Here is a 10,924-nt window from a genome sequence, read left to right on the forward strand (position 1 = left end):
CCCGTCTGTACCTGAAAAGCTGGACCCAGCCAGACCTGGATCTAAGCCACAGTGCTCAGAGGAAGTTTTGACAGAATGAGGATGTTGAGCCTCATTTGGTAGGAAGGGCAGTTGCTGTGGAATTTGTACTGGGACTCTCTTGTTCTTTTGGACAGGAGAGACTTCTGATACGTGTATATGTAGATATTTTTTACAGAATTCCTTTTAGCAGTCCACAGAAAGGAAATAGGAGTCCTGCAAAGATCACAGAAAAGTGAACTACTCTGCTAAATTTAAAATCATAAAACATTAATAGAAGGCTAAATTGGAAATCAGTTCCATCTTCCTCCATCTGCCAAGCTCTGCTTTCTCAGCAGCAAAGCACGTAGCTCAGGGAAATTCTCCCATCTCTCTCCATTTGGATTTGAAGTTATCAGCTTTTTCCTGTCACATACAAAAAATTACTTTTAATTAGCTCAGTTTACAGCTATATTACCCAGCCTTGGAAACTTGTTTTGGGATATGAGGAACCAGTTGTCTTCTCAAGTGTCTTTTGAATCATCAGCAGCAATAAACACATCTAAGTCCTGCAGCTCAGGCATAACTAAGGCCATTACTTAGTCCTGGAGATAGAGCTCCACTGAACATGCCATTCCTTGCACACAGTCCCGCATCCAAACCAGTTCAGCCATCACTGCCCCTAGGCTATCGCAGCACTGAGAGGAACAAGAGCAAAAACTCCCTTGCCTTTTTATGTCAGCAAGTGTATCCCACATTATGGCCTAGACAGAAGACTTGCTTGCCTAAAAATGCTCTTTTTTTCCCAGTTTGGTTTTTTTTTTTTTTAACACAAACGCATTTAGGAACACAAGTTTCCAGTGCAGTGTGAGCTGCTCACATTCCCTGAAGTTCATGTTGTTAGAAATGAAGGGGGATTAATTTCCTGATAAGTTGGATGAAAACCTTTTGCAGGCTGTGTAGTTCACAACTAAATATAGCATTTGTCAATGCTTTCCTCGCCTGGAGGAAGAGAAGATTGTCTATTGGTTTCCCCTTCATTAAACAGTTGCTAAAATAAAATGTCTTTGTTTAATTGAATGCCTCTGCAGACTTAGTCAGGTGCAACTCCTATTTCTTCAAACAAAAGGATAACAAAGGAAACATGCAACTGCCATATAACCTTGTCATTTGCTTTGAGGAGAGGAAGAGTTACACACCAGTCATACGTTTCCCTCAGTGCTTCAAGGACAGAAGGAACAGCTGTTAGTCTGGGGGCAGCAGGATGGAGGAGGATCACACACACTGTATAAAAGCAGAATAGGATTTGGAGTTAAATTGCAATCAGCAGGGGAATGGTTTGGAAAAGGCTATGAGGGACACAGTTTTGTCATGGCAATTCTCTCTGCTGGACCATCAGGTTTCTACTTGGGTTCCTCACCCAAAAAGTTCTCTTGAAGCCAAGTGAGATTTTACAATAACCCTGGTGTGAGTGAAGATGCCGTAATTTGGCATCACTTGTGCAAAATAGACCTCTTTGGTATAAGGATCGAGCTACTGGCCTGAGTCAAGGATTGGGTAAATGTCTGTCCTTTTTGAAATAAATATTATTTCTTATTGTTTGCACTGCAACCCTGACTGAGAACAAGACCTCTTCATACTTACAGAGGCAGACCCTGCCCCTCCAGACCTGCATTTGAAATCAGTGAGAGAGATGTGGTATGGCAAAGATAACAGAAACAGAAAGGAAAGGAAAGAATTAGGTTGTCAGAAATCACACAAGAGGTTACTGGCAGTGCCTGAATGTTGATTTTAGGATGCTAATGGTAGAAGGGAGGAATATGGGGAAATAATTAAGGAAATCTCCCAGGAGTTTATCACTCAGTTGATGACAAAATTCAGGGTTTCTGAATAACACTTTGTGTTACTCATAATAACAGATTTCAGAATAACACACTCTGTCAATAACATACATAGACCCATGTTTTTGCAGTCTGTACTCTGAAAAAGCATAGGAATCTTGGGCTTTTCTTTTCTTAATTCATCAGGTCTGAATTTGTTCTCCCTTCAGTCACAGCAGGGGCGACTTTGTGGAAAACCACTGAGTTATACCAGAATGGAATTCAGCAGAGAGCAGAAAAACAGCAAGTCACCTGCCCTGCAGTCGCAGTGAGAGTCTGCCTGCACTGCTGTTGTAAGATACGTTTGCTAGCCTGTAAACTACTTCCACGTGAACCTGAATCTGTCCCTTCTTCCCTTTCTCCCTGTCTTAAATGGTATAGCACAGGCAAAGCCCCACGCTGATCTCTGGCTGTGGCAGCCCGTTGCATTCATAGCTCCCCAGGCCTGAATGCCTTCTCTAGCAGTAGAAGAATAAATCCGGACAATGATTGCAATTCATGGATTTGTAATCATACAGGTTTTAAGGCCAGAGAGGCTGTCATGATCTCGTGATCTGATAGTCTGACCTTTGGCGTAACCCAGTGCAGAGAAATTCACGCAGAAGCTCCTGCACAACACTGCGGTCTTGATTTGTGGTTGGAGGTGGTTTAGAAACTACACCTTGCTCCAGTCTCCTGTTGATGGAGAATCACCACATCCCTGGTCAGGTATTGCAGTCGTTTGCTACACTCAGTGAGTTGCCTTAACACAAATCCTCTTAAGCCTCACAGGCCTCCTATCCACTTGCAAACCTGGAAACCAAGACATTTTGCAGATTCTGTTTCAGTACAATACAAATAAAAATCTCGGGTTGGGTCTATCACTCAGCCTAAAGCATTCAGCAGAAGCTCAGAATATATGGATATTCTCTATAAAGTGTCACTGAAGAGTGGAAAACTTACTTTCTACCTATATCACAAATTTACAAGCTGGTGTATTATCCAATCCAGACATTGTTATTTAAGCCAGTCTTGGCCTCAGAGAGAAGGTCTGACTTTGCCAAGAGGCTCCTAAGGACACTGAAACTGAATTTCTCTTCCTATTTGAAAACATCTCTCACTGAAACACTCTTTGAGGGAAATCACAAATGCAGGAAACAGCAGCTACAGTGCTGCATGTTCATCCATATAGAAGGAATGTGATGATATCATTTTGGAATGTGCTTTCTTTCTCAGGTTTTTGTTTTGGTGGTAGGAATGTCACTTTCTTAAAAAGTAGAGCACATTCTTGGCTGTTCTCGCCCTCCCCCTCCTTCCAGATTTTGCCTACAAATCAATATTCCCACCTCCTGCCACGTTTTTTTCCCAACCTGTCAGATACCGTTCTCATGTTACTAGTACAACCGTCTGATGTCAGGCAACCCAACAGGCAATTATAAATAGTCATTTACTATTAGCTAGAGGGCTTATTTCTATAGATATGTTTCAAGATGTTCTTTGGTATTTTAACTTGAAAGCGTTATTTATTTGCGTTCGGCATAGAGGATTTGACCACTTAAAACATGTCCATTTCCATCACGCTGTGGTAAAACCACAAGTGAAACCTTAGCCCTCTGAAATGAACCGTAAATACCTCATGTTATCCATTTTCAGAAGAACCCAAAGGCGTGTGATGTCCTGTTCTCCACGAATCTGACTGGGCACCTCCCTTTTACAGCTCTGCCTAAGAGTGCCCATTTCCCAATGGACACATCCTTACAGCCAAATAACATTTGTCAGTGCAGATGAAACTGGCCCAGACATGGACATCTCCTTTGCCATGCTCTCCTGTGGAACTGTCACTTTTTTCCCCATTTAAACCTAATCCATGTGTTATGCACTTTCTCTACATCACGCTTTTACGCTTCTACTTCCAATTGTTGTTAAGACTAACTTAAGGTTAAGCGATATCCTAAACCAGTCCCTCAAGGCTCCCAAGGACTAATGCCCCAAAGGGACTGAGATGCTGGAGAATGCACCTGCACTTCCAAGAGGCAAACTTTGTCTCACCATGCCAAGTCGTTGTCTCTGGGAGCACCTTCCATCTCATGGAGAAATGAAAATTCAAAATTGTCCAAGACACAAACCTTCAGACAGAAGAATCTGAGAGTTTAACACTATTTTTCTCACCTGAAGTGGCTTCCCACTGTGGATCTCAGTGTGCTTTGCCGATGATCAGGACAGAAATGATCCTTCCAGGAAACAACATGGGGGAAACTCCACTTGGTTGGAAGGTTCCCTTGTGGCTTTCCTGAAAGACAACACTGGTGCCTCAGGAGCTTGTCCTGCAGCAGTCTGGGACCTCTTGAAATGCAAGTGGATCCCTGATGGATGGAAGGACAAAATCAGGTTCTTGTCCACCCTAGCAGCCAGACTCATGGTGTTTAAATTTTGATATTGAGAAGGGCAGTGTGTATCAAAACAGTGAGTTACAAAAATCCAGCTAATCCCTAAAAACAACATGTTTTGTGAAGTGTGTGCTTCAGCAATGAACATCTGGTAAAGAATGCGGTAGAACAGCAGAGCATTGCCAACATGGGAGTCAATTCAAATGCAAAAATGTTGATTCCCCCGTAAATGAAAGCTGACTCCAGAAAGCTGAGTCTTGAAGTCTTCTTGTCCCAGTATATCTCATGTCTCAGAGGTGACATAGTGTGTTTCCTAGGTCTTTATTCTCAGAGAACAGCAACATTAACATCAGTCAAACTGCAATTTCTGATCAGGATCATGTATATAGTAATGAACGCAGCGCTAGTGAAACCCCATTCACTGTCCTTGATCTAATGTTCTGTCTGATTTCCAGGGTAATTTCCAATGAACGCTACTGTGGTTTTTTATCATAGAAGTCCTTCCTTTTATCGAAGAATGTTTGACAAAATGCTAAGGATCTGTAATTGGACATAGAATCAAAATTATGTAACAGAATGAAGGACACTGAAAGATCAAATATTGACTTTGCACTAGCAAAGCTGTCGCTACAAAAGAATTAAGAAGCCTGGCTGGGCAGATGTAATCCTGCAAGCATCAGCTCATACACTTTCTTAAGTCTTCTATACTGGCTACAAAATGATTATGCAAAAACAGAGGCTTCCTACTGACTTAAATCAGTATTGTGTGTGGGTGTAAGGGTGTGCCTTCACTGGAGCAGTTTACGTGGCAGGGGCCAGAAACCCAACTCAACAAGTCTCTGTATTCTTTAACAATTAGATAAACCAGTAATAAGTTCATAATTGCAATTCCACAAAGTAATTTCATGTGCCTGGGAGATGACAGTATGCATACAATTAAAAGAAGAAAGCTTTTCAATCCTGCAAACTGTATTACCGAATACTCCGGGCTTTTCTATTTGCAGCACACAAGCAGAAGGGAGGGCAGGGGTCACCCGGAGCAGCATGGAGGGACCAAGCGGGGAAGAGGGAATCCTCAAGGCTGTAAATTCACTGAGTTCAGTCCAACAGAAAATATGGAAACGCAGCGCTCTGATATGCTACCTCTTCTTAGCAGTTTTCAGCTTTTTGGTTGTATGCAAGAGGAAATGTCTTGGGATAAGGTTCTTAGATCTTGTATAACAAATAGGGTATGAAAAATCCCTTTTACTCTGACCATCTTTGAAATAACAAAGCAGCTCAATTTCTGAATTACTATATTTAAGCTGTCTTTCAACTTTCCTTTTTCCCCCGACAGCTTTAAATCTCTCTGTGGGTGGAGGTCTAATGCCGGCATATGCAATTCTATACTTTAATCGTTTTTTTAACTACAAGATCAAAGCAAGTAGGTTTTTATTACTCCAGTGTCCGATACTTCATAACTTAACTATTGAATGTCAGGCAACAGCTCTTCTCAATGCACTGCATTAAAATAAATCTTTCCAGCTACACTCCCCTTCCACCACGAAATGTATTAAAGAAAAAAAAGAAGAATATTTTATTAATCATATGAAAATTAGTAGTAGTACAAATAAAATATAACTTGTTTCTACATTTACTCTGGGGCTGTGCGAGCAGTATACTGCCTAGGAAGAAATCCTGTGGCAGACATCGTTAACATCTTTGTCTTATTTTAATTTCTAACACTTTTCTTCACTTTCCCTGCTCCCACGCAGGAACCCAGAGAAATTAATACCTGGCCTGTAGCCAGACTGTCTGGGTGAGTAGTCCCCTGGGGTATTATTCCTCTGGCGATGGCAGTGCAGAGCCATCGCACCAGAAGAATGAAGGCATCTTTTACCCCCCTGGTGTCAATCCCTCCCTAACTGTGCCTGAATCCTGCCTACGTTGCTGGTCTCTCTCCACCGCCCTGTCTGCGGGAATTCCTCCCACCCATTCGCTAGTGTCTCAGTCTCATGGCTGGGTATCAGGGGAATAAAATTTTCTGGACTGACTGCACACTTGTTTGTTCTTTTGTTGACACCGCTGGCTTCGAGTTTGGGACAACAACTGCAAGACAGGGCAAAATTTTGATCACTCCTTTATACTTCTGGAGAAAAGATTTCACTTACAATTATACATGACTTGTTAACGTGTTCACTACTGCTCACAGGGAAGCGACATACTCGTTTAGTAGTCCGGAGGAATCTTAACAGTGTCTTATTGTGTCTACAGCATAAGCTCTGAGCTACCTTTTCTGCACGTGAATCACTTTGGGCACCCGGGCAGTCCCACTGACCCTTGCCATTCAGCTGCTCCACGTGCACGTGGATTTGCCGGGTGGCATTTCCAACCAAGCAGAGCACGCACAACGCTTGCGCTTTGTTGTCAGGTTGAAATCCTCCCAAATACTTCTCTGTCACAAGCTGTTCCAATTAAGAAGGCATGCAATAATATCCCTAATTACATTTTACTTTGATGAGAGATCTAGGCATTTTTTAAAAATGCATGTTGTATAGGGTTAGGAGAATCTTCATTTCAATTCTTTGCATATTTTGGCACGAGCCGTGTCTCCGCCCTTCAGCGGGCTCCAGGCCCTGCAGGGGCACGTGCATCTCTTCTGCTATGGCAACCCAGGCTCTGGATGCCAGACGCCAGCAGAGCGATGCGGGGTTATTTTTTGCTGACTCACCCCAATGCTAAATCTGTGAGCTCTGACAGCGCCAATGCAAGAAGAAAAAAGACCCTGAGCGGTCCGGGGGCTCAGATGGAGGGGTCCTGCTGTAAAATGCTCCCTCAGAGCTGTCAGGTTCAAGCGAGCGCTTAGAAGGAGATTTATATTTTGTTGATTACAATGGTAATAAGCCACAAACACAAATTCAAAGAGTAAGAGTCAACCAAACCCATGTTCTCTTTGAGTGAGATAAAATCTCTACCTTTTACACGCCTATCTATTGATGTGTTCCTGGATAAAATGTGTAATTTTAATTAACTGAAAGTACCTGCCTTTTATATTGAACTTGGTGCTAAACACAAAGAAAATCATACAGCAAAAATGCCATGTTGGCTGGGTGCATCTTTCTTTTGTGCTGAGAAATTGGTATGTGCGCTGCCTGCCTCTCAATCAATACACATTAGTGTGTAATTGGTGACTATAAAAATATCCACATCACTTTGCTAATTCTCTTGCCAAACAGGCACAAGCATTTATATGGTAAGCTTCTCTGATGCAGGTTCCACAGATAAATTTCCTTCTATTAGTGAAGCAGCTATGGGGAATGTGATTGTCCCTAAAATAAGGAAGGAAAAGAAGAAAACCTAAAAACAAATGTGTCAATACAGAACTAAAGTTAAGCACAAGAAAATTAGATTCTTCACTGTAACTGTTTAATACTATTCTAGTATGAAATATTTATATACTATTCTAGTATGAAATGTCTCTATTATTTAAACTATTATGTCAAAACCATCTCTATTTAACACACATATATGTAAGTACGGATGGAGTTATACATATATTTATCTATGTATATCTCAAGAATGCTGTGTTTTTGTTGCATCTCTCAGGATTATTTGGTCAGTACAGATCCCTTGATCATACTAAAGAAGAATTTTAGGTCAGGAATTTATATTTACACTGAACCAAAAATCTGAGCAAATGGGCATTTCATTAGAGCTAACTTTTAATCTCCATCCAGACCCAGGTCTCAAAACACCCCTTCCTAGATATCCTCTGTTGTCTCTGCCCAAGGGTTTTGCCATCTCACTCTCTCTTTTGACACCACCCTGTTGTTTGGCTAGTGAGACACGTTGTTTCTCTAACTAGATCAAGGATTTTGCCAAGTCCTGTTGCTTCCACTTCTGTAGCATATTTAGAATTCCTCCAGCCCTCTCTATCTCAAGATTCTTGGCCCTGCACAACTGTTTTATTTTGGCTGCCTGAAGCCCACACTAACCTAACCAGATTTTGGCTGGCAACACAGATCTTTTTAACCATGTCTGTTTTTCCCTGGGCACATCCTTGTTTACCGAGTCTGGTGGTGGTGGAACCAGTACAGTAAAACTCAGCATATAAGGACACTGAGGAAAATCCACCCTGAGTCTTTAAAACAAATAAAAGTGCCACAAAACAGAGCTGAGGACATGGCTTAGCCTAAGACTCACGTTTTCTTTGGTTTGTTTTTTCTGAGGATATCTGTATCTGTCTACTGACTACAGCTTCTTTTTAATGTTTCCAAAATGTAAGCATATGATGCACAATCTTAATTTTTCCTGCCCAGTTTGCACACAGGTGAATGCCCACAAGCAACTGTCTCTGGGTAATGGCAAACATGATGCAGAGAGTCTGCGATTCTCCCATTAAAGCTGCCTGAATTGGGTTATTACAGCTAATAATGTCAGTTAATATATTAGTGGATTGATGGTTTAATGTACACTGGTACATAAATGTAGATGTTGGTATTGGTGATGGCAGTGATAAAAGTATAAGAGCATAAACACGCTGTCTTCTGCTAAAAATCACTTCCTCTATTACCTTCCCCAGTGTTTTAAGTAAAATTCAGCTTCAATTTTAGTAGCAAACCTTTAAGCAAAGCTCAGATAACATTTATCCCATGACCATTTTTATCAGTATTATCTTCCTCCTCCGGTAGGTTAGATAGAGCACTAACTTCAACAGTTTTCCTATATACAAGATGCACAAGATCGCTTTCGTTTAAGAGTTGCCTCAGTGGTTTACTAAAAGACAAAGTTCTTCTTTCTTCCTTTTTTTTTTTAGAGCTTTTTATAAAACCCATTTTGGCTGAACTTGGAAAATGTGACTATACAATGGGAAAGGGCAGGCCCTCCTTTTTTTTTTTTTTTGTCTGAACACAATGGCAGGATAAGGGAGGCACCGCTCATTACAAGGAATACACTTTAATCAAGTTGCCCAGCACCAAGTATTTGTCTTCCACCACTCTAGATGCCAATGTTTGTTTTCTGTCTGGGAGAAGAAACAGACGACACTTTTCATTTTAATAAAAATCTTTCAGAATGAAGCAAACAGATGACCTAATTTGGAGGATCTACTTCTTTACTTCGTTTGCAAGTGACTTAGGAGGTAAGGATGACTGGAGGTCTCCTGTTACAGCATTGCTGGAGATTTAACATCTTCCTGATCAGTTTGCTAGCTGAGAAGCATGAGATCGATTGCGATGGTGTTTGATTTGACTCTCACTGCTTCAACAACATTGCCACTGCTATCACATACAGCTTGGCTTGAGTGGGAACTGCAAAATATGCTGCTATGACTAAAAATGCAGTTGGAAAGGTGGAAATCTGGTTTTATTAAACACATGTGGGCGCCTGTTAAAATTACTTCTGCAACTAAAACCAGGACTTCATCTTCAGTCTCACAACAGTCGCATCCTCTGGTATGATAGCATCCAGTGTTGCCAGTTTTAAGGATATCATCACAAGTCTTCTGTTATGTTTCTTTATCCTACAGTGCTGGGTGTCTGAGTATATGAAGACAAGAAATCATAATCATAAGAAAGACTCATCTTTCACCTAAATAATTCAAGCTTCCAAGTCTGTGCAGAAAAACATAAAAGCCTTAAAGACTCATAGTGCAGGGAAACTGAAATGCTTATTTATTTTGAATCCTCATTATATCGTGGCCAATCTCTAGGACTTTAGGGCTTGAGTGCTACATTTTTTATGTTGTTGGCTGACAGCACATACTAACAACACTTGAGGGCTTCAAGCATCTTGTCCTGTCTGGATGTAGCATCTGATAACAGCACTTACTTTATTATCTGTGACCAGGTAGAAATAACAGCCTGAAGACTCCTGTTCTGTTCTAGGATTCATCTCCTTTAAAGCCAGATCTCCCACCCTTTTCTCCCAGCAGCACGTAACTCCCCAAAATCAAGGGAGGAAAGGGTAAGAGGCAGGGTGAAGAGGCAGAAACAGGAAACCTAAGTCCTCTTTCCCCTACATCACCTTGCATACCAAGGGAGCAGTGCTGTTGTCACTGAGCTGTAGGCACAAAAGATGCCAGCGCTTCAGGTTGTCCTCCTGAGACTCTCTGCTGGGAACACAGGAGGGTCACCAGGGAAGAGGAGACAGGAGGTAGTGGAGGACTGGAACCAGCGTGTTTTCTGCCATACACTTCTCCCCAGATAAATGCCTGCTTGCCTTGCATGACACAGTCCGTAACAGCTGAAACTTGGTGGAATCTGTCAGCTTGTCTACAAACTACCAAAAAATATCGTATTAACTATCAGCCACCATGAGATGGTTTCCCTTGGAACTTGTGCTCCAGTGGTGAATGATCCCCACTGTTGGAAACATACGTCTTATTTCTCATTTAAACTTGCCTCACTGTAGCTTCCTACTGCTAATTCTTGCTATGGCAATGCCATACAGCATCTCCCTGCAAGGGTGAATTAGGCAAAAGCGAGGCATACAAAATACTGCCATTTTTTTTGTGAGCAGAAGCTGGGACCTACTCTTCTGCCTGCCTGCACTTGAGAATACAGTGGGTATTACTGACAGCATGGAGCTGCTTTTGAGGCCCAGGTTACCTGTGCAATGTATCTAAGGTACAAAAATAAATGGTCTGTTCTAAGGATCTTGCAGTAATATCTGGCAAAACATATACTGGATGCTGTACACCTT

Source organism: Pygoscelis adeliae, unplaced genomic scaffold (genome assembly GCF_000699105.1).
Source record: "Pygoscelis adeliae isolate BGI_AS28 unplaced genomic scaffold, ASM69910v1 Scaffold130, whole genome shotgun sequence".
NCBI classification, from domain to species: domain Eukaryota; kingdom Metazoa; phylum Chordata; class Aves; order Sphenisciformes; family Spheniscidae; genus Pygoscelis; species Pygoscelis adeliae.